Source organism: Taudactylus pleione, unplaced genomic scaffold (genome assembly GCF_031769625.1).
Source record: "Taudactylus pleione unplaced genomic scaffold, aTauple2 ptg000136l, whole genome shotgun sequence".
NCBI classification, from domain to species: domain Eukaryota; kingdom Metazoa; phylum Chordata; class Amphibia; order Anura; family Myobatrachidae; genus Taudactylus; species Taudactylus pleione.
Genome location: NW_028284538.1, coordinates 4,425,473 through 4,449,997, shown reverse-complemented (window position 1 = coordinate 4,449,997; position 24,525 = coordinate 4,425,473). Strand labels below are relative to the sequence as shown.

Below are 24,525 nucleotides of genomic sequence, written 5' to 3'. Positions count from 1 at the left end.
ATCCCGGTGAGGGTGAAATGCCGGGCGTCTAGATGTAGACGCCTGACATTTCCCCGACGCCGGGAGACCGGCTCCCGGCATCCCGATCGAAGGGATGCTGGGCGCCGCGAGCGGAGAGCCGCGGGGGGGGGGTTAGGTTTAGGGCACCCGGGGGGGACTTAGGGTCAGGCACCCCCCAGGAGGGTTAGGGTTTTAAGCAGGGATCTGGCATTTTGACTGCACTTTAAGAAGATGCACAATCTAGGTAAGTCATAAAAAATTTTATACTGCAGTGCAGCTAAGGGTTAATTTTTGGGGTGTGGGTCCCCTGGATTGCTTTGGTTGGGCTGCTTCAGGGCATCACATTATATACACATTTTTCCTTTCTTGCAGTTTTAGCACTTCCATTGTTTGTTTAATATATATGTATTATTTTCACATCTTTATTTTTCACCTCCTTAATGCAGCAGTAGCTGCTCTTATCTATCCTACACCTTTTTACACTGCACCTCTCCTTATTGGAGTGATGCCCTGGGGTGGCTCAGCTGGGCTGGTTTGGGGTGTCCTGCACTCTTGATTTCAACCCCAGTATGTTAGGGACCTACCCTCAGAGGTTACCTGGGCGCACTGGGTAGGCCCATAACCATGGCCATGATTATGCCAAAACCTCTATTATTATTTGCAAAATTCTATTGCAAAATGTATTATTATATATAATGAGTAATGTTGGAGTTGTGCATCTTTAATTCTTTTTATATATATATATATATATCTTTAACTAATTAAGCAAAATGAAACTGTCCATATAAGGCTCTGAGTTTGAATTGAATTGAGCAGCACGTTTGGCATAATGGTTATCATTGCTACATCCCAGGTCGGCAGTAATTACTTCAATTCCTGAAAAAGGCACTATCTGCATGGAGTTTGTATGTCCTCTCTGTGTTTGTATGGGTTTCCTCCAGGTAAACCTTTTTCCTCCCACAATCCAAAAACATACTGCTTGGTAAATTGGCTTCTTTTCTTTAAACGTTTTGTCTAAAGTTTATCTATATAATGACGTCTGCAGATCACCTCAATTAGCCCCTCCTCCTATGGCACAATAGTTTCTAAATGATAAAAAAGAAAGGGCACCGAGTAGAGGTTTGTTTTACCAAGAATCTCTGTAGATTAAAAACAATACATTAAAATTTCAAGTATCATGCATCCCAGCAGCCTCATCACTGAGGCTCAAACACCGTACCCATGTCAGATGCCCTTCTCTGATACAAGCCTCATTTTGCAGACCTTAGCTACAGTACATTACATGCTATTACTTAGCAATGGCCCCTATGCGTTTCAGAATTTTTTACTTCATCAGGGGTAGTGCTTATGCTTTGATCACAATATATAGGAGTCTCAATGCATTAACTAATACTCAGCTATGCAATTATTCAAAATAAACAATAAAATACTTATTAAACAATCAATTACAAAAGCAGTTACAAAAAACTTATGTTTGGTATTGTTTATTTGATTTTACATGCCATCATTTTAACAATTTCTGCCCCTTAGATTTCAAATAGTAAAATCAAACATATATTCTATGTTGAAATATATACCTTCTATAATAAAAGATAAAATATTAACAAAATAATAAAAACTGAACAATTGCAAATGATTCAAAGCCCAATGTTATACCCTTATTCAGGCCCTCAAATTGTAGCATCCTAATGGCTCAGATCATGACATGATTCCCTTGTGCACACGGCCACCATCAGGGGGGGACAGCCAGGACAGGAGTCCCGGGCCCATATACTCGGGGGGCCTGCCCGGCACTCGCTACTACTACCGGCCACCCACTGTTACTCCCCTGACAGGCAGATAGTGACAGCCCCACCTCTCCGCCGCACAATAGAGTAAAGTGACCATAGTTGCCAAGTCCACTTATAACAAGCGGAATTGGGCTTCTTTTTTTTGCAAGTTGCTTCTTTTTTTTGCAAGTTGCTTGTTGCTTGTTTTTGGGCTTGTTTTTTTAAGGTCGCTTGTTTTTTTGTGTGCATTGCCGAGGCACCCCTAGAGGTAAGTAAATATGTGTGTGTGTTTTTTGCACTGGTAGTGACTGAGGGAGGGGGGAAGGTTGTGTCTGGGGAATAGAGGGTAGTGGACAGGGTGAAGTTGGAGGGGGCAGACAAGAAGGAGAGGTAAACTAGATGATAGAAATGAGGCAGGTACATGGGGGCGAGTTAAAATTACTGAGGCTGTTAAAAAGAGGGGATAATGGAATTAGACAGGTGACAGAAATGAAGGCGGTAAAGAAGAGTGGTGATAGGAATGGGGAGTCAGGTAAAGGAAAGGTGGGTACACACTAGACGATATGTTGCCTGATACTGCAGATTGGGCTGACATATCGTCCAAATCGGCCAGTGTGTACCCACTATTCATGACCCTGCGCACTCCTGAGGGTCGTCCATCAGGGTTGTTCCGTTGGCCTGCATGTAGGGTCTATGGATCGACCCAGATGCCAACGCTGGCATAGTGGATGGAGCCGATGCCCGACATATCGGATATTTGGTCACCACATCATGCAGTATGTATCGACCGCCCGATATATGTTGCATGGTTGGGCGTCGCATCGCTGGGTACACACATCGGCAAGTGTGTACCCAACTGAAGACTGGCAAGGGAATGAGGTATGAAAAGAGGGAGGAGGTAAAAATATGGCGGCTGATGTAGAGGGAGAAAAGCAATATAGGCAGATAAGGTTGTGCATACACTATAATATTTAGGTTAGAGAAGAGGGGGAGTAAAGGATTTAGGCAGGTAGAGAGTGAGGACAAATAGACACCCCCATTAATTGGGCTTTTTTATTGGGCTTTTTAGGATTGGTTTGGGCTTGTTTTGGGCTTGTTTTTTACTTATAGGTTGCTTGCTTTTCATTTCAGAGTTGGCAACACTGAAAGTGACTAACTGCTCAGCTAGCCGCTGGGCGCCCTCCCACTCCACCTCCTTCCTTACCTATGCCGCATTGGCCCGCATGCCATCAATAAAGATTTCCTTTGATCACTGAAGCCGGCGCGGTGTGATCATGATGTTGTGGCGTGCCGCTGAATTAGAGAGATGAGCCGCGGTGGGTGGGTGGTATGGAGGAGCTGCCCGAAGCAGACAGAAGAAGGAAGGGGTGAGTTAGGTTAGCGTGTCACTCACTCACTGTGTGTGCTTTCTCCCAGAGTCCCAGGCCATTGATTTCATATTCAGACACTGGACAGAGCATGATGGGAGCCTGGGAGAACAGATTGTCCCTGCTCCATGGACACACGTGTAGTAAAGGGTTTGTGGCAGCCATCTTGGTAAAGGTGGCTGACTGGCATCAATACAGGTGCAAGAGATAGCGCTTGCAGTGAAGCACTGAGGTTTTATTAGTGATACATCCGATGTACTGGAGACCACAGGCACCAAAAGCAGCATATACTATAGATTACAAACTTTGCATTAAAAATCCTAAATAATTTAATTATGTACATTAGTTCAGTTATATAGGATTTAGGGGTCTATTTACTAAGCAGTGTTAGGAGACAGAGTGAAAAGTGATAAGGTGCCAGCCAATCAGCTCCCAACTGTCATTTTTCAAACACAGCCTGTGAGATGGCAGTTAGGAGCTGATTGGCTGGCACCTTATCACTTTTCACTCTGTCTCCTAACACTGCTTAGTAAATAGACCCCTTATTCTCATTTGGGCAGGAGCATAGGATATTTATCTTCTGTTTAATGTCATAAGTAATTCTGTCATTATCCCTGCTATGTACAACACTAATGTGTGAGTCTTTGGGGCATATTTACTAAAGTGAGAGTTTTTAGAAGTTGAGATGTTGCCCATAGCAACCAATTAGATTCTAGCTATTATATTCTAGAAAGTGCTCTTTAAATGTTAAGTAGAATCTGATTGGTTGCTATGGGCAACATCTCCAATTCAAAAAACTCTCACTTTAGTAAATATACCCCTTCAAATCAATTGACACAACTAATATATAGATTCAAAAGATGTCTGTTTGTGATGCATGCACCTCTAACATGAACATACAATCTTAAAAACACCTGTCCCAATCATATAGCACCCCTATATAGAGGTGGGACAGTTATATTGGAGTGCTATATGATTGGGAGGGATGTAGTCGGCATCCTGGCGTGCAGGGTGCTGGCGGTTTAAATACTTGCACCAGTATTCCTACCGTCGGCATCCTGAAGGGTAAGTACGGGGTGCAGGTGGAGGGTAGCGTTAGGTAGCGGGGTTAGGTTTAGGCATTAGGGGGAGGGTTATGGTTAGGCAGCAGGAGGCAGGGATAGGATTAGGGTGCTGGAAGGGGAAGGTTAGGTTTAGGCACTAGGGGGGGACAGTTAGGTTTACGTACTGGGGAGGGGGTCTTAGGTTTAGGGTGCGGGGAGGGGAGGGGGAGGTTAGGTTTAGGCACTAGGAAGGGGGAGTGAGGTTTAGGCACCGGGGAGGGAGGATTATGGTTGGGATAGGGATTAGGGTAGGGGGTAGAGAAAATACTCACCATCACTTGCTATGTCGGGATTCTGACTGTGGGGATGCCTCTGTCGGTATTGTGATCAGCTTCATCCCGACAGCCGAGATATCATACCCATTCCGAATGGGACAGGTATTTCTAAGATTGCAGGTGCATGTTAGAGGTGTATTTTTAATGTTTTTTAAAAGTGAATTTAAATGACACAATTTTATACTTATAGGCATTTTTATGTACCCCCAATTTATATAAAACATTAAATTTGCAAAACAAAACCCAAACACTTGCTTTTTATCTTTATTTGGCTGTTTTCGAAATATGCATAAAACAGCCATTTGTCTTAATTTAAGAACCCCAAACACTTTTATTCGAGCCACTAATACACTTTTTTAGGTGGTACAGGCAGATTCATTCATTTTCACCTCTACTTGTCGCATGTAAAAGCAGGAAGAATTTTTGTGCAAATGCCACTTCACGACTTTGAAATTGAATTGCGTGAAAACCGGGTGCGTGCATAGTGCATGGATTGTAATGGTGAATATGAGGATTTGCAATAAACCATCATAAGAAAGTGATCATCTTTTTTAATTAACGGTAGTTGGTATTATTGAGGCTTGCATAAGTCATTAAATGCATTTCCTCAATAGTATTATATTGAAAATACAGTTTTTGAAAATGAACTGAATCTCCATTATTGGATATACTGTATTGAAATAAGGGGTTTAAAAAATCCTGAACCCTTCAAAGTAACATTGACTAAATTTAGGTGTTTTAAAATAATGTTGCCGTTATATGCCTTTATTTCTGTTGTGTAAGAGTATAATGAGTAGTGATATTTGTGAAAATGTTATTACTGAATGATGCATCATTATAGCAGACTGGTTTATGTAAAGCCACATCCCTGAAGAATCATTTATACAATGAAACACATCGGGTGGCTACAAGTAGATGAACAGTAAAGTTAACACACGCATCTACCAGGAGCTCGCACTCTTTTCATGGGTGAGGAACACTTGCCGATAACATCGGTTGTTGATGAAGTTCAGTTATGTGCACACAAAGTAAAAGTGTTTAAGCAGGTGTTTTCTTATTTTCAAGAGAGAGCCTGACAGTCACTTGTAGCCACAAAGCCTGAAACCCAGGAAGTGACTGGTTGGGTGGCAGCCCAACATATCCCTGCAAGAAATAAATTATAAAAAGTCTTATATATTGTTACTGTATATTATAAAAAGACATGTATACTGTTAATATGTATTTCATGAATTAGAGCTCTCCATAAACAGCATTAACATATGGATAGTAAAGAGTACCAATATTCCAGATTTATGCTAGCAATCTAACCAATATTCAGGGGGAGATGTATCAAACCTTCTAAATAGTGTTGACAGGTATGTCCTATTTTGTGGCATATACAGTTAGTAAATAGCATAAATTATTGTAGACACTTCAGCCACATAGACTTAATTGGGTGCTTGGGTTTAGGTTTATTGCAGTTTTGTACAGCCATACTCACAGTAATGTATGCAAGCAGTGGAGATGGATCAGAGCAAACAGTGAATCGTCCAGTCATGTACAGGGGCCAGACTGCCCATCTGGCACTTCTGACAAATGCCAGGAGGGCCGGTGGCCAGATGGGTCGGTCCAGCTGCAAACCCTGGCTGAGCAGCACCACTTCCCAACATCTGCTCAGCCGGAGATACTGAAAGAAGGGGGCATGTGGTGAGGCCACACCCCTGTGACTCTCGGCATGCCCAGGTGATGCATGGCCATGCCCCATTTCGACTAGGCCATGCCCCTTTTTTGCAGGGGACTGCCAGGGCTGCTTAGCAGCCCCAGTCTGTCCGTGGTCATGTATGTAGACAGTATTATGTGATATATAAACCAGGTTCCACATATCTGTGTAGTACTGTGGTCTCAGATGGCACTGTGTATGCACAGACTGTCTAAAAATGGGCATCTTGGCAAGGGAAGGATACTTCAGGAATGGAGCATCATGGCGGTAGTGCAGTAGTGCACCCCATATACCAACAAAGAGAACAGTTAAAGAAGTTGCCCATAGCAACCAATCAGCTTATAGCTATCATGTATCAAGTGCATACTCTAAAATGATGGCTGATTGGTTGCTATGTTTTAACTTCTTGACTTGTCATCACTAGAAGGCTTGATACATCTCCCCCTCAGTGTCACATGACATCATATCAACTGAAAGTGAAATAGATAATTTCCCATATACACAGTACATCATTTAAAAAATGTTCCAGTGTTTTGTGCTTTTCCTGTGTTAGCTGTAATATTTGCTTAATGGATTATAAACATTACAAAAGTGACAAAGCTGGATTTTCTGGTTTTTGCATATTACAGTAACTGTCATGGCAATGCAGAGCGCCATAGTGATCAATGCAAGTCACTAGGATAGTATAGGTACGGTAAGTGTCCTCATGTATAGCTTCATGAACCATTTCCCTGGTGTGGTCGCATCATTTGCAACCATGCTAGGTTGTGCGTTACCTCACAATGGAATGGAAAAAATGTCCATTGGACAGCTGCAGGAAGATAATCTTCAAGAAACCGCCTATCGCAGAGAGATCTACATAATTGCATGCTCTACATAATTGCATGCTCCCCCAGTGCCAGCCTTGCAGCCGATTACTGCTGTTCAGACGTCCCGACTGCAACCCCCATAATTATTACATATAGATGGCGATTTGATATTAATACAGTAGGTTACGCAAGGTCCAGTAATTAGCCGATATAGTGTTACCACATCAGATAAACAATAGATCTGTGCAGTCCTTAGTAAGAGAAATTTGCAGATGGTGAAGGGCTGATAAAGATTATCACTGGAACTTGAGTAACTTACTGTATCAATAACAAATCACCATCTAAGGTATATGCAAGTCCACAATTGTTATTATCACAAACTAAGAATATAATATGACCCAGGACTATGTATCATTATTAGTATTGTAATTTTATTTACACCATATTTTCATATGAAAAAGTTGAATATGTGTAACAATATTGCTTTTTTAAAAATAAATTACTTCCTTGTTTCACTTATATGCTTGTGGTGCTTCTGACCCCTCCAGGCACACACACACACACTGGAAATTCCCTTAGTAAATATGACAATTGTAAATCAAAGATTTTAGATTCCTTGTTCCATAAGTCCTTCTTCCAGTTCTCAGTTGTCCATTGTTTGTGCCTCATGGTCTCTTTATCATTGCTTCATAGAAGCTGTAAGTTCTAAACTCATTACTTGTTCCCTGAAAAATGCCTTCTTTTATAACACTGAAACTTACATTACTGTATTATTTAAACTTTAACAGTATTCCACTTACCATTATACCATTTCAGGCTATTCACTGGACTTGAAATTAGAGCCAACCCCGTATTTTTGTTATGGTTTTGGATCTGTATTAACTTCATGTATTGGTTTTGATTTTTGGTTTTTGGTTTTAAATCTGTATATTTTTTGTTTTAAAAATGATAAAAACTGCTAAAGTCACATAATTTGGGCCTGTATTGGTTCCTACAGTATTATTAACCTTAATTACATCAATTTCCAGTTAATTTGGACCACCTCACAGCTCACAATATTGTTTTCATCCAGTTTAGGCCAAAAGGTTTCACCAAGCTAGCTTGTTGACTAAGCCAAGCGACAGCAGTGGGCGGCACAAACATGTTGTAGTTCAACTTCCAACATAGCACATCTAGGAAAGAGAATAGCACTGTACTGGTAGACAGGAGTGCAGGAAAGAAAGAAAGAAAGAAAGAAAGAAAGAAAGAAAGAAAGAAAGAAAGAAAGAAAGAAAGAAAGAAAGAAAGAAAGAAAGAAAGAAAGAAAGAAAGAAAGAAAGAAAGAAAGAAAGAAAGAAAGAAAGAAAGAAAGAATGAAAGAAAGAAAGAAAGAAAGAAAGAAAGAAAGAAAGAAAGAAAGAAAGGAAGTTTTATTAAATATTTGGCTTCTGAAGCAAATTTATGAGGGGGGGTAGTATGGGCAGCAGGTTAGCCTACTAAATTATTTGATATTATATATTTGGTCATGTAACACTGGCTGATTTAGAGTTTCCAGCTTTGCAGTGCAAAAATTAAATTTCTTGACTTCTTGTCAACCCTTGTGAGGAATCCATGGCTTTTAACAATGTTTTCTATTCTGGTTAAAAAGTTGGCGGCACAAACACGTGGCAATTCAACTGCCAACATGGCATGTCTAGGAAAGAGAATGGCACTGCAGTGGCAGAGAGGATGGCAATTTAATAAAGTATATGACCCAATTTTTTCATTAATCAAGAATTAGATCAGTGGCCCAAGTGAGATGGAGTATGTATGTAGTTGAAGGCAGGGAAAGGAAGGAAGGATTGATTGGTAGTAAATTTTATTAAAGTTTTGGATTCTGAAGCAAATTTATGATGAAGGAAGGGGGGTAGTATGGGCAGCAGGCCTCCTAAATTATTTAATGTACATTTGTTCATGTAAGATACTGTAGGATGATTTGGAGTTTGCAGCTATGCAGTGCAACAATTAATTTTCTTGACTTATTGTCAACTCTTGTGAGGAATCCTTGGCTATTAATATTGTTTTCTTTTCTGGTTAAAAAGTGGGTGGCACAAATACGTGAAAGTTCAAATCCAACATGGCACGACTAGGAAAGAGAATGGTACTGCAGTGGCAGACAGGATGGCAGTTTAATAAAATATACAACCCCATTGAAAGAAACCAAGAATGTTTTCAATAAACAGATCAGATCAGAGGCCCAAGGGAAATGAGGTATGTATGTAGTTGAAATCAGGGAAAGGAAGGAAGGATCGATTGATTGTAAATATAATTACATTTTTGGATTCTGAAGCACATTTATGAGGAAAAAGGGGAGCAGTTTACAGGGAAATTGTTCCCATTAACATCAGTTCTTGCCCTAGTGGAGCTACCTGGTGGTTGAGAATAAAAAACTAAAAATAAAGTGACATGTAGGAGATGCTGTCTGTGGCAATAAGAAATTCTGGACATTTTGTTTACCATTCAACAACTGCATGTAGAAGATTTTAGCGGCTATGGCAGTTCAACTTCCAACATGGCACATCTAGGAAACAGAGCTGCGCTGCAGTGGCAGACAAAATGGCAGTTTAAGAAACTATAAAAATGTTTGTCGTCTATGCAAAAAGACAGTCAACAATGCCCCAAACAGCACATAATGCAAAGAAGAGAGGTGCAAGAATTGTCCTTGGGCCCTCCCTCCCACCCTTATGTTACACATTAAACAGGACATGCACAGTTTAACAAACCAATCACTTCAGTTTGGTTGAAGTGATTGGATTGTTTGGGGTCCCACAAAACAAGTTACCAATACACAGCTAGCAATGATCTCTACATATGAATTGGTTCTACAAAGGCAGAATGTCATCACCATTATCACCCTCACCCTCATCAGTGTGCTCATATTCATCCAGGTGCCTCTGGACTTTGATGTAATTGCCAGGAAAAGTCTTTCTCATGGAATTTTCCACATTTTGAGGAAGTAGCCTCCTACGGCAATTGCTGATAAGGTTCTCAACTGTGCTGAAAACTCTTTCTGAGTACACACTGGAGGGTGGGCAGCTTAAATAAAGCAAAGCCAGTTTGTGCAAGGGCCTCCAAATTGCCTTTTTTTCCTGCCAGTAGTCAAATGGGCTGTCTGACATGCCTATTTGTTTGCTGTCATTAAAATAAACTTCAACCATTCTTTAAATGGTGACCGTATTGGAGTTGAGGTAGAGGTGACCATGTCACTAATTTTAGGCAAATCTTTTAGACCTAACCAGATGTCAAACTGTTGTTTTCTCAGCTACATCACCAGTGGGTCTCTTAAAAAAGCAGAGTATTTTCCTGGCAGCCGCAGGAGCCGAGGAGACGTCGTCGTGTCACATGCCACTTGAGCTGACAACTTTCTCGCAAACAGCTCTTTGCATCTCTTCATATCTGTGTCCATTGCAAAGAAAGACTTGTTATATCCTCATTAAACCTTGGTACAATCCTGCCTATAAACCTCTAGATAATCCTCTAAACATAGATGGCGCTAAGTAGCACTATGACCAGTCACACACCCCAATAAATGCTCTCAGACTTTGGCACTTGTGGTCCAATGCACAAAAGTTAATATTCAAGAAAAGTACAGATAGTTACATGCTGTGATCTGAAGACAATTAGCGCAAATAAATCATACAGATCCAAGGTACAGTTGTTATATACGCACGCGCTCTGGTCCCAGATACCGGCATCAGCAAGAAGACTCAAGACTGGAGTCAGAGAGCGCACATATATACTCTTTCAGGAATTGGCAATACAATGGACATGAGCTGGTATTGTTTCATTGGTTCATCTTCTTTGGTCTTCTGTAATAACATAGTTCATTAGTCTGTTTGTAATTGAGAAGTTCAGCCTCCCAGTGGCTCTTTGTGTACTTTTTCCTGCCGCATAACTAAGCAATGAACACTTCATACATTGTTCTATCACCTAATTCCCTATAGTTCATAACTTGCAGATGCTTGTAGCAATTTCCCCACCGATAGAACCGGAGATCTACAAATACACAGCGGATCAGAATGGCACCAAACATGATCTACTTATTATGTACTAAACCATAAATATCATATAACATGCACTTCACATCATTGCAAATATAAATAACACTTTAGGTAATAACCTTTATTACTGCTGAACCTTTTTATGTAATTTGTGTATGTGTAAGTGTAAGAGACTATTGCATAAAGTTGCTAATATGCCTGCTGCGTTTATTTGTAGAGTGAAACAGCGCAACTGTGCGTAATGTGCGGTGTTTATGCATGTGAGTCTATGTGTGTGTGTTTTATGCATTTAAGTCTATTTATGATGGATTTAATATATATATATATATATATATATATATATATACAGTATATATTTTATCCCTTACTAACATATTTTTAAAACTATAATGCAAGGTGTTACAAGCAGCTAGGTTCACTTTCAAGCAGGATGGGGACCCCCAGCTGATTGTTGTTGCCACTGCGTCTGGTAAGCAAAACCTCTGACCATTGTTAATTCAGACAAATTCAATTGTGCATATCAATGTCTGGGTTATATTTCAATTGCCACAGCCATACTTGTCTATGCGGGGCTTCCCAATATATATGTAAAACACTCACAGTATCCTGGTGTATTGTTTTTTAATTACTTTTCTCAGACATGTATACAGAATCTGTTTCTTGTTACTAACTAAACCCTGCATGAATATTGTGTTTGTCAGTGTGAGAGTGTTGTATATTATTCACTATTTAGTGTTGTGCGAATGTGTGGATACGTGCGCATTCAATGTTACATCGTGGATTGTACCAACATAAATCGGGCAGCGGATGACCAAATCGTCCGATAACAGTTGAATTGCGATCGCATGCAATTATTCGACTTCGACAGACTAGCCATATGACTTAAACCTAGGATCAAGTTTGGTCGCCAAAATGCAATTTTAAGATACTTTGGATCCTGGCAAAGCGAATAAAGGACTTGATTTACAAGTCGGACATACTTAGCGGAAACCTTCAGTTTATCTAGCTGCTTTTCCCAAAGTTTAATCAGGGGGAATCACCTGAGTGAAGCTAGCAGAGTCTAAACTCACTTCACAGGTGACAACTCTGAAGGATTTTCAGAGACAACATGAAAGGTAGTCTACACTGTGCTGAATTAAGGTACATGTTCTCCCTTTGTCATGGTTCGTAGCTTTTGTTGGCTTTTTGCTGTTCCTTCATCTGCTGAAGCATATAAAGGGGAGAATTCCATCTTGTTACTACCTCTTGCTTCAGCTGGTAGCAGGGCAAATTGAACTGTTCTTTCAGGTGCTGCAATCTTCTACATGCAGCTGCTGAATGTGAAAAATGTACAGAAATTTTTCAGGCCATAGACAGCAATTCCTGTATGGCCCTGTCATTTTTCAAAAAAATCTGCACCACCAATTTGATTGTGTGAGCAAAACATTGGCTGTAATGCTCTCATAATATTGGTGGCATTGTCAGAAATCACATATCCCATGGAGAGTCTAAGGGGTCGATCCAATTAACCGCAATGAACTTGCCGGCATGAGTCATCGCGGCAAAGGGCGGACTTTACTGCAGCTCGAATTCGCGGGATTTTGTTCGCAGCCCCATAGCGGGCCGCGAAGGGTGCGAGATGCCGGTCCATTGCCGGTGTTTTAACGCTGTTGCAATGGCAACTTGCACCCTTTGCGGCTGATTGGATTGACCCCTAAGTGGGGTAAGCCATTTTGCAATGACTTCCCTGAGTTCTTCTAAGAGGTTGACACCGGTATGCCTCTAAGCAATGCCATGATACAGAGAGTAGCCTGCCTCTAAATGAGCTGACATTTGTTAGATGCTGTTGCTGTTGGTGCTGCTGAAGTCAATACACCCACCCAGTGGGCTGTCACCGTCATGTAATCTTTAGTTTGCCCTTTTCTGCTTGTCCACATCTCTTTTAAGTACAACAGCATTTTGGAGACCATTAATTAAGTTTTGTCATGACCCAGGTTTCGCGGCGTGGAGTTTTGCGGTCCTTACCAGTGAGGGCACTGTGGCGCGGTCCTTCTGGCAGGGGAGCTGGCGTGTGGAGATTGGCATTGCATTTACCCAGAGGTCTACCAGTGTTGGGCCATCCTGATAGGGGTAAGACTAGAGGCGTCTCCGCGTCACGGCTGTCTGGGTCCCACCATGTTGTCTTTTGCCATGTGACATAGCAGGCCAATCATCTGTGGGTCATCTGCTCTCTCTGGCCTATCACGTTCTGTTGCTGGGTACTTAACAGTGTTTGGAGCACCCTGTAATTGCCAGTGCAATGTGTTTCACAGCGGCAGCAGTGAGAGAGAGTTCCTACGCTCCTGAACCTGAGACCTGTGCTCTGGTGCTTGCCCTAGCTCCATGTCTGCCTTCGGCTCCCTGCAGCCTGCATCGCTCTGCCTTGCCTTGCACTCTGCTGGAGATCACACTGCACCTTCCACAAGACCCACTCCTGCCTGAACCTGTCTCCTCAGTTAACCCATCCCTGTACAGCCATCATCACAGCATTTCTGGATATCCATCTCATGCCATTACTCTGCATACCCAGATTTCCATTTCACCTTTACAGTCTATCTGGATTCACCTTATTTATCTCTGTCACTGTGCTGGACATTTATTTATTCCCACTAACTACAGTTTCCTCCTGCTACAGTTATTAGTTTGTTATTACTGGACTTTAGTTATCTTTTTTTTCAGTTTAAACCTGTTCAGGTGTTTACTCCTGTTTCCACCCCGGGTCCACAACAAACACAGGACCTCATTCAGAGTCAGTCGTAAGCGTCCGCTCGGTCGTATGCATCCGATGTTTCCAAACCACGCATGCGTACAGTTAGTTGTGCGCATGTGCGTACAAGATCTTGCGATCCAAAATGCTGTCGATCGTACGGCTTACGAGCAGAAAGTGGTTTCTGAGAGTTGATTGACATGAAAGGCCGTTTGTGGGTGGTGACAGGGGTGGTGGTCTAAAAACGCAGGCATTCCTCACCGTTTTCAGGGCGTTTCAGGGGCGTACATAAATTTCCTGCTAAGACCGACATAGAAAGCTGGAAGTAGTAAAACGTCACTCTGCGAGCAGGTTAGAGGCCTGGAGGATCGTACAGCTTGAGGTTGAGTATGTGCTCTCTCAAGCCCCAGAGTACAATCGATACTATTGAATGTGACTGATGTTATGTTTGATGTTTCTATTTTGTGCCACACAATACAAGCAGCTAATAATCGTTTGTTGTTGCTAATAACACTGCTAATTGGCTTGTAATTGATTCAGTTGTGTTAGCATTAGCGAATTATAAGAATAAATAAATTTCATGGGGATGGCTTATTCTATGCGTTTTTTTGTTAATTTTTTGTGTAATTTGCACACAACACAAGCAGCCGCAACCATCAGAAGAAAATTAACATACAGTGACTGACAACGACTGACTCGATCGCTAACTGCTATCACTCGCTAGCTAGAGGAGATGCTGTTCATGTATGGGCGTCACTTTGGTTGTGATCGCCCGGCCGTGCGATTGGTTTCTTTTTTTGATTCTCAATCGTTAGGTGTATGACCAAGCGGCCGCTTACGACCGACTCTGAATGAGGTCCACAGACTCTAACAAGTTTCTTTTAATGTCCATGTATACAGTAGGTGGGTAATTTATTTTCTGGTAAAGTGGAGTCTAGATGGGATTTGGGATTTGGCGAGGACATAGGACCTCACTTATCTGTTAAAAACCCACTGCATTAATGGCATATATTGGATGCAGATCTAATACCAGCATAGCTGTTATGGTGTCATTGATCCGTTGTGTAACTGGGTGACAGCTGTCATACTTGCTTCCTCTAGCAAAGGATTGTTTTACAGCCATTTGTTTTTTTTACTACTACTAGTAGTAGTCTTCTTGGTCCAATTATGGGATAAAAACCCACCACCAGGAGCAGCAGCAGGCCTAGCACTCAAGGATTCTTTTGAGGAATCATGGATAGGGGAGGACTCACTTAGCCTCAACAAATTGGATTCCGGAAATAATTCCAATCATGATTGAGGATATTGATGATGGAGGTGTTGGTGGTGGAGAGAGCAGGTGCTTGGATCTCTAACAGAGAGATGGGAGCTAGCTGACGCTGGACTGCTTGTTGTTTATTTTTTGCATAATTTTATGATTTTTAAAAACTTTTCATGCACGCACTACAAATGATGTAACAGGGAGGAGGTTTCTATATGGTTTAAGTCTCTATCTCAACTTACTGTAGCTTTACAAATGCTACAGATGGCAAGACAATTGTCCAGATTTGGGTTAAAATAATTCCATACATAAGTAGTATACTTTTTCATGTTATGCCCAGGCCTCATGATGGCCTTTTTCTTATCACGGGCAAGATCTGCTTCCACTGGTGCTTCACTTACACACAGAACATCATCATTAACATCCTTATCATCAACATCCTCATTAGCACCTGCATCAGCTACATAAATATCCCTGAGCATCATCCAGTACAAGATTCCCGGAGCACTACTCTGGTGCTCGCCCTGCATCAGGATCCCCAGTGTGTACTCAGTGCATCACCTGAGTACTGAATCCTTATTTCAGTGTTCGTCCTGTGCTTGGATCTTCAGTCTGTTCTCAGAACATCATACAGTATGGATTTCTGGAGGACTACTCCGATGCTTGTCCTGTATTAGAATCATTATAAGTGTACTCAGTACAAAATCCAAGTACAGCACAAGTGCCCTCTCATATGCCAGTGGTGCATCTGAGTTCTCAGCCCATGTACCAAGTACACAATCCGGGTACAACACAAGTATCATTCTCCTGTGCCAGCGGTGCATCTGGGTTCTCAGCCCGTATACTCTGTACACTATCTGAGTACAACACAAGTGTCGCTTTCCTGTGCCAGAGGTGCATTTGGGTTCTCAGCCGCGTACTCAGTACACCATCCGAGTACAACACAAGTGTAACTCTCCTGTGCCAGTGGTGCATCTGGGTTCTCAGCCGCGTACTCAGTACACCATCCGAGTACAACACAAGTGTAACTCTCCTGTGCCAGTGGTGCATCTGGGTTCTCAGCCGCGTACTCAGTACACCATCCGAGTACAACACAAGTGTCACTCTCCTGTGCCAGTGGTGCATCTAGGTCCCAGTGGGCCTTATCCATTTCCCTCCAGTATACAATTTCTAGAAGTTATTCTATTGTGCCAATACAGTAGTAGCAGAGTACAGAGTTCTCTAGTGCTTCACCCTGAAGTACATTCTCCTGGGCCTCCCTGGTGTTACGTTTCTCCATTTCCCACTTATATCGGATACCTGACCAAAGAGCCTTGACCTGCTTGCTGGGTGCAGCTTAAACCCATATCCTGCTTCGAGGGATCACTGCCTTTGGTCAGGTCTTGTCAACATCCAGTACTCATGGACGAGGAGGACTTACATCCAGGCCCATCAGCTCCGATTCCTTCCTCAACCCAGGACCTCAGCTTTCAGCTCCTCAGTAGGAGATCCTCCTGAGCAGATCATGACAGGATCGCAACTGCAATTATGCATGCAATCAGCCGATTGTTTCACACTGTGCATGCATCTGTGTTGCAGTGCGTGAATGCACCACTGCGATCTGGACTGCGATTGCAGTGGCTACGCTGACCCATCGCACACTGATTGACAGTATGGTTTGTGGTTTGTGATGTGGGGTATTTGGCGAAACACAGGTGGGCCAGAGCATTTGAATGCCACTACAGGGGCGTGCATAAATTAGCAACTGCGATGGCATACACAGCTTGAGGACTCATAGCGTACAATGAAGTTAGCAATTCCTGAGTAAGGTCAGATCTAGTGCAAGTGTGCGTGAGGCTGCGATGGTACTTGATTGTATTGATGGTTTCGCAGTCTTGCTAAACATTACAAATGTGTGTAAGGTAAGGTGGGCGTATTTGTGTAGTGCTGCGGTGGCCTAGCATTCTCAATGAACTAAAATACTATCGCAGTTGAATTGTGGGCCTGATTCATTCCCGTTCACTAGCAAGCGATCGCTCGGAGCGAGCGATGTTTAGCAATGTGCGCATGCATATGCATCGTATTGCGTGTGCGCAAACAAGTTCGAGCGATCGGGAAGCACTCGCTCGCCCAGCATAGATAGCCCAGCTGAATGAGTGACAGGTCAAGCCTTTTGTGGGTTGTAACAGGGGCAGGCCACTGGAAATGGGGGAGTGGAGGTGCGAACGAAGGATTGCCTGAGAATCTTAATGCCATTTCAGAGGCGTGCATAATTAACAGCCAGCGTCATAGGACACATCACTTGGTTGAAATATACATTGAAGTGATCACGGTGCTTGTGGCAGGATATGGTCAACCTCAAGCGCTGCGATTGCATCCGATGGTGCTCGAAGTACCAATGGTTTCATGCAGTTTTGGAAGATGACGTGCACAAGTAGGCGTCTTATGAATGGCTGGTGGGCGTCTGCATACACAAAGTGATTGCACGCCAAGACATAGTGGGCGTGCTAGTGCCTTGCCGTGCGATCGTCTGCCTTGCCGTCACTTAGCCGAATTTGCATACGCTGGGAGCAAGCGTCCGCATCTAGCGAACGGGTCTGAATCAGGCCCTGTGTGCGTAATCGCAATTGCATTTGCAGTTACGATCCATAGTGAATCAGGCCTAGAGTACAGACGTAGTACAAACAATAGAATCTTTTTTTTCTACTTTTTCTTAATTCATAGATCAGCTCACACTGGGCTCTATTTATTAACATTACTTTTACTAAAATAAAGTGAAAAAGGGTGTTTTCACACCCTTTTCACATTATTTGAGTTTCACCTGTAGTTATTACAGGGCAATTGGAGTAGAATTAGTAAAATCCACGATCGCGGGGGGCGGGGCTTAGCGTCAGGGGTGGGGCTTAGCGTCGGTGGGGGGGTAGTAGCAGTGGTCGGCCGGCCCATGCGCGGGCTCGTAGTCGCGGTATTTTTTCCAAAAATACCGCGACTAGAGTGCGGATGGGATCCACAGGGACAGAGCTTTATCGCAAGCTCTGTCCCTGCAAGGGATTTATAGTAAATCCCTGTGATATTGCCTGAATTCGCAATGCGAATTCACTCGGTAATATCACACTACAATCCGCATTCAATATGCGGATTGTAGTAAATAGAGCCCACTGTGTGCAGTCACAGTGCTTATTTGTACATGAACAAACTAGGGATGTGCAGGCTCGGTTCTACTCGGTTCCGTTCGGTTCTTTTTACCGAATCTTATTGGCTATCCAAAACTCGTGACAGCTGAAACCCAATAAGATCCGGTAAAAAGAACCGAACGGAACCGAGTAGAACCGAGCCTGCACATCCCTAGAACAAACACACTGGGGGACAGTGCACAGACATAGTAGAAACAATAGGAGAAAATATTTTTTTCTACTTCAATTCACAGTGGAGTCACAGTGCAGCACCACTGTATGACAGTTAGGCTAGTAATAATAATTCCTGCACTATAAAAAAAAACAATGATTTGCTATCTGCCTGTACTGGAATTCTCAGCCAATATTAACACCGGGGACTGGAGTGGACACAGCACAGCAGCAGCCACTGGAGTTGGAGTGGATGGTCACAGCACATCATCCACTGGGCACAGGAAGTGTATAGACACAGCAGCAACCACTGGACACAGGGAGTGGCTGGACACAGCACGGCAGCAGCCACTGGAGGTGGAGAGGATAGGAACAGCACAGCAGCCACTGGGCACGTTAGCACACAGTACAGTTCAGCATACAGACTGGGGTCAGTGTGAAAGGGCACCCGAATCACAACTGGAGGCACTTACATACTGTAGAAGCCACTGGTCACAGTGAGTGGATGGACACAGCACAGCAGCCACTAGAATTGGAGAGGATGGCACAGCACAGTAATCAATGGACACTGGAAATGGATGAACACCTGCTGAGCCACTGGACACAGGGTCTGGAGTGGACACAGCACAGCAGCAGCCACTGGAGGTGGAGAGGATGCAAACAGCACAGCAGCCGCTGGACCCATTAGTGCACAGCTCAGCATACAGACTGGAGTCAGTGTGAAATGGCACCCAAATCACCACTGGAGGGAATTATATAAAATCCAAAACCCCCGAGAATCTGACACCGGGTTGATGATGTTTTGCCTCGATTTGGAATCCGAGCAAGGCGGGAAAACATGAACTGCCACTCGGATTCACTCAGATCAAAGATGTTTGGTTGGGCTCGGTTTTCAGGAAACCAAGCCCACACATCTCTACTTGATATGCTTAAATCTAATAAAAATGTATGAAATGGAGGTGTTCTAAAACTTTTTTACTACTTTTGTACATATGATATTGGAAATACACTATAAAAATTTGCTCAATGTGTTGTCATTTATGTAGTCACTGTATAGAATATAGCTCATATGTATGGTGTTATTTACAAAACATTTATTTATTTACAGACTTACAAAAAATAATATATTAATGGTATTATACAGTTGTTTGTATATTATATATTCACAAAAGACCTAGGTCTAAGCTCTGCAACAAACTTACTTTCAGAATTGCTATTACCACACATGATGTACAGGCATGAACATGAGAAAATTCATTAAAAAAACATTGAATACTTTACATTTTAAATAGTTATTTGACTAAGGACTATTTATTTGATTGCCTTAAAGATCAATTAAAAATATATTATATAAATATAGTACAATTCTATTTCTAAGATGTTGAACCTCAGACCCTTGTGCCAGAGCTCAGTAAAGCCTGTTTCTAGTAGAGATGTGTGCGCGGATCCCTGTATTTTGGTTTTGCCAATACTACCCTCAAATGTTTTGCTTATGGTTTGCCAAAAACACCCTTAAGTGTTTTGGTTTTGAAACTGGATGTCTTTAAAAATTTATAAAAACAGCTAAAATCATTTAATTTTGATCAATTTTTTATCCAGTATTTTTAACCTCAATATCATCAATTTCCAGTCTTGTTTTGACTACCTCACAAATCATAATATTGTTTTCAACCATATTGGCCAAATGCTGTAGTGAGCTGACTGGCTAAACTAAGACAGAGTAGCAGATATTGCGCATCTAGGAAACATAGCATAGCAGTGGCAGACATAATGGCAGTTTAATATAAACTATATGATGCTATAGAATGTTTTAACTAATCAAGAACTAGATCAGGGCCGAGGCAAGCATAGGTAAATGAAGGTTGTAGTATTAGTGGAAGCCAGGTAAAGGAATTATTAATTGATTAATTGACTCATTTATTGATTAATTGATTAGAGAATATAAGGATAAAGAATAAAAATGATAAATGTAACAAAATATTAAATAGCAAGCATTAAAATCCCAATGAGACTGATTGATTAGTACCAATAATTTATGTAAAAAAAAAAAAAATTGGAGAAAAGGAAAACACTATTACAAAACAAGCACCCAAAATCCCAAGGAGATTGATTGATTGATGGATTACAGTACTAATATATGTAAATATACAAAAAAACAAATCTGATACAGTACATAAAACAAACTATTAAAAACAAGTATCCAAAATCCCAACAAGTTTTTTAAAGTGGAAACTGAATCCAATTTACAAACCTAAGGATTCAAGGCAGGAACAGACTAGTCAAATTGAATAATTAATTATATCAATAGCTAATACTACATACTCTGTATATGCTAAGAAGCTGCAGGAAATGTGGTTTATATGCCTGGATGAGAAGTTGGTAATGGATGGCATTGCAAAATGCAAAACAGCATGAACACCCCACTAAAGTACAGTAATATACACTGCCTGCCTAACGCACACAATCTTGGCCTAGCCCATAATGAAAAGTGGTGCACAATGGAATTGTCGTTGGGCCCTGCCACACACCCTTATGTTTTATTTTAAAGAGGACATGCACATTTTAACAAACCAGTCAAATCAGCAATAGGGACTGCCACTTTTGTGGCTGAAGTGCTTGATTTGTTTGTACCCCCACAATGGGCATATGGTGGCTAACAGTGGTGTTAATCAGCTCTGCAGTTAGAAGAAGTCATTATCATCCTCACCCTCATCATTGTTAATATCAATATTACAACAAGACAATGGCGATGCGCTAAAAAACAAATAAATAATATACTATGTAGTTCCCGAAATGGCAGAAAAAATTCACAAGACACCACCTATATAATATTAATAATCTTTATAAAAATGGAATATGTCAGTACATATAATCACATTTACACTTATAAATAATCACATTTATCCAATATAGAAAGAATCAAATGCACTCCTGAGAATCGTAATATATAAAATATACTGCCTCTAATAGAAATGAATCACTGAATCTTTGATACCTGGAGCAGTCACTTGTCAAATTAATGACATGTGGAAAATCCAATAATAAATATATAAAGCTCTTTCTATATGAAATAAAGGCCTGATTCAGAGGTGGATGCTAATGTGTACGCAGCCACGCTTTCCCACGCTCGCAGCTGTAAAAATATGCTAATGTTAGCAAAGATCACCCGAGCATAAAGACGCCTACTGCTGCCTTCATACTTGTATGTGCGATCGCATGCACGCATACATATTTCGGAAACATCAAAGTACATCAGCAGTCATTTTACCCTTGCGGAAGGTCTGACCTGCTGCAGCCTAGGGAGCTCTTCTGCCATGCAGGGCTTGTGTATGCACTTGTAGTGGCTAATTTATGCACACCCATGTAACGACGTTCAAACGCCCAGACACGCCTGCTTTTCCTTAACGACCCCTGTCAACAACCCCAAAAGGTCACTTCCTGTCAATCAATCTGCCATGGGCCTCCATGGTCTGCAAGCTCACACGTTGATCACTGCGGGATCGCACATCTGCCTTCATGCACGTGCACTGCGATGCATTCTCAATGGCAAATAATATCGCAGTCTGCCTGCAAATTGCAATAGTGTCCATCTCTGAATCAGGCCCTAAGTGTGCACACTCATACCAGTCTCTCACTACATCGATACCTAGTTGCAAAGTCCCATGAACAATTCATTGAGTTTGGAAGGACACACCTCCTATGAAGCACGTTCATGGTGGACACTCCTGGTAAGTAGTAGGGGTCTGGTCGGTGTTTTACATGTGCAGCTGATAACCAACGGAGTTTCCAATGCACAATCCCAAGCAAAGGGAGCTGTTCAGAGTCACAGTCACTTGTATACAGTATATGTGTTGATGGAGCATCCAGCTCCCTGCTTGAGACTCAGGGGCATATTCAATTAACTGTGAAATGACAGCAGCTTTTCGCATGCCGGACTTTTCGCCGTCATCTCTGGTATTACCTGCGGAAAGGTTTTGCACGCGGCACCGCTTATCGACCAATTCAATTCTAAAGGACGCGAAAACGGAATACGGCGAAACGCAAACAGGTGAAAAGTACTGTCAGTTTTGGGGAAATCAGCCTGACACCCCCGAAAAGATGCACTGACATTGGGGATCACTATAGATACCCCCGAATAGACCTGCTAAAGGTATTTGTGGTACTTAAATGCTCTCAATACCTGCTAATTAGCGTTTCTATAAGTGGTGAAGAGTAGTATTTTGCAAGTTTTTTGGTGAAAATAAGTAGTACAAGCAAATTTGGGGTACATGAAAATGGGTGCAAGCATGGTTAAAAATCGCCAAAGTGAAGTTTTAAAAAACTTAAAATACGCACCTTCAGCAAGTACCTGCAATCAAAAAAACACCTCCCCCAAAAGCTTATATCGCTAGTTTTTAAGTTTGTACCAGAACTTTGTACTCTTTGCCCCCTCTTCAAAGTAATTTTTTGGGGTGTTCTTCATTTCTTGGGGGATTTTTTTGATGCAGTTAACCTCTGGGGGTCTGTCGAAAGGGTGTAGGGTGGTGTCCCCACCTTTGCACCCCAAAACCGCAATTCTGCATTTTTTTTTTACACCTATTCAGAGGCGAATCTTTTTCACCTATTAAATTGCATTTAGATTTCATGTACATGAAAAACTCTTTGGAATTGAGGGCCTGATTCAGACCCGCTCGCGAGCGTAGGATGCTCGCAAGCGGGTCGATGGTGCCCTAATGCGCATGCACACGACGGAGGGAGCTCCGTCGTGCGCATGCGCGAGACCCAAATAACGACGGCAAAGCCGTCGTTATGGGTCTCGCACCAAAGGGGGCATGCTGTCGATGGTGACTGACAGCACGCCCCCTTTGGTGGGCGTGCCGGGGCGTGGCTGCCAGACGGAGGCGTTCCCATGGGAATGCCTACCGTCTGAGTCTGGCCCCACTGACATCATTACTGATAGAGCCAAAATCACTCCTGGGCTTGTGGCAGCGAGACCCTACCGCACGGTCTCGTCGCAAGCCTGATGGTCGCGATGGTCTTGACCATCGCGACCATCATCATGGACGCTCGCTATAGCTGTGGGTGGTAACCCACAGCTATGCGAGCGTCCAAGAGGCCGCTCCATTTTCAGGTAGGAGGGCCCTGATTCAGAGCGAGCGCTCTGGTCAGAGCGTCCGGCTCTGAATCAGGCCCTGAATAAGGAGGAAACTTTCAGACTGGCGAAAAGTCGCAATAGGCAATACTTTTTCCGCGAAACTCGGCTTTTTGACGCTAATTGAATATGCCCCTCAGTCTATTAGGCTTCCACAGCACAAGATCCCAGTTTCAGTAGCGTGGCAGCAAAGCTACTGTAATATATAATCACTGGCAGGTAAATCTCTGCCCAGTTTCGCTCCAATGTGGGGACTTTTTCTTTGATAAATATGATAATTTTAAGTGTAAATGTGATTATATGTACTGACATATTCCATTTGTATAAAGATTATTAATATTATATAGGTGGTGAATTTTTTCTGCCATTTCAGGAACTACATAGTATATTATTTATTTGTTTATTAGCGCATAACCATTGTCTTCTTGTGTTATGTCTATATTAGACACAAGCCCATTGGGTGAATTTGCAGCTATTATTTATAATATTCTATTCATTGATTAGCGCCCAGTCTTTTTGTTTCTCTGTTTATGCTAATATCAATATTAGCTCATTAGCTCATCCCCACTGGAATCCACCATTACAGAAGTTATTTATACTTTGTTGTAGGGGTGTGCACCGGCCACTTTTCGTGTTTTGTGTTTTGGTTTTGGATCTGGATCTTTCTTCGTGTTTTGGATCTGGATTGGTTTTGCCAAAACCACCCTTCCGTGTTTTGGGTTCTGGGTTTTGTGTTTTGGATCTGTATTTTGTTTTTAAAAAAAAGCATAAAAACTAGGGGTGAGCGGGCTCGGATTTCTGAAATCCGAACCCCCCCGAGCCCCCCCGATCCGAGTCCGATCCGAGTCAGGCTCGACTTTTCCCGCCTGACTCGGATCTGAAATCGAGGCAAAACGTCATCATCCCGCCTTCCGAGTCTCGCGGGTTTTGGATCCTATATAAGGTACCCGCATCGGCGCCATTTTCTCACTCGGCTGTGGACAGTGAAGAGGGAGGGTGGGAGTTAGGGCTGTGTAGTGTAGTGCTGCTGTTGTCCACTACTTC

At 42.4% G+C, this 24,525-nt stretch overlaps 1 protein-coding gene across 1 annotated transcript in view; it reads right to left on the bottom strand.

Moving 5' to 3' along the window:
* Positions 1–24,525, bottom strand: part of LOC148522929 (uncharacterized) — a 107,847-nt gene that overhangs the window by 66,474 nt on the left and 16,848 nt on the right. The gene's annotated exons all lie outside the window — the stretch shown is intronic.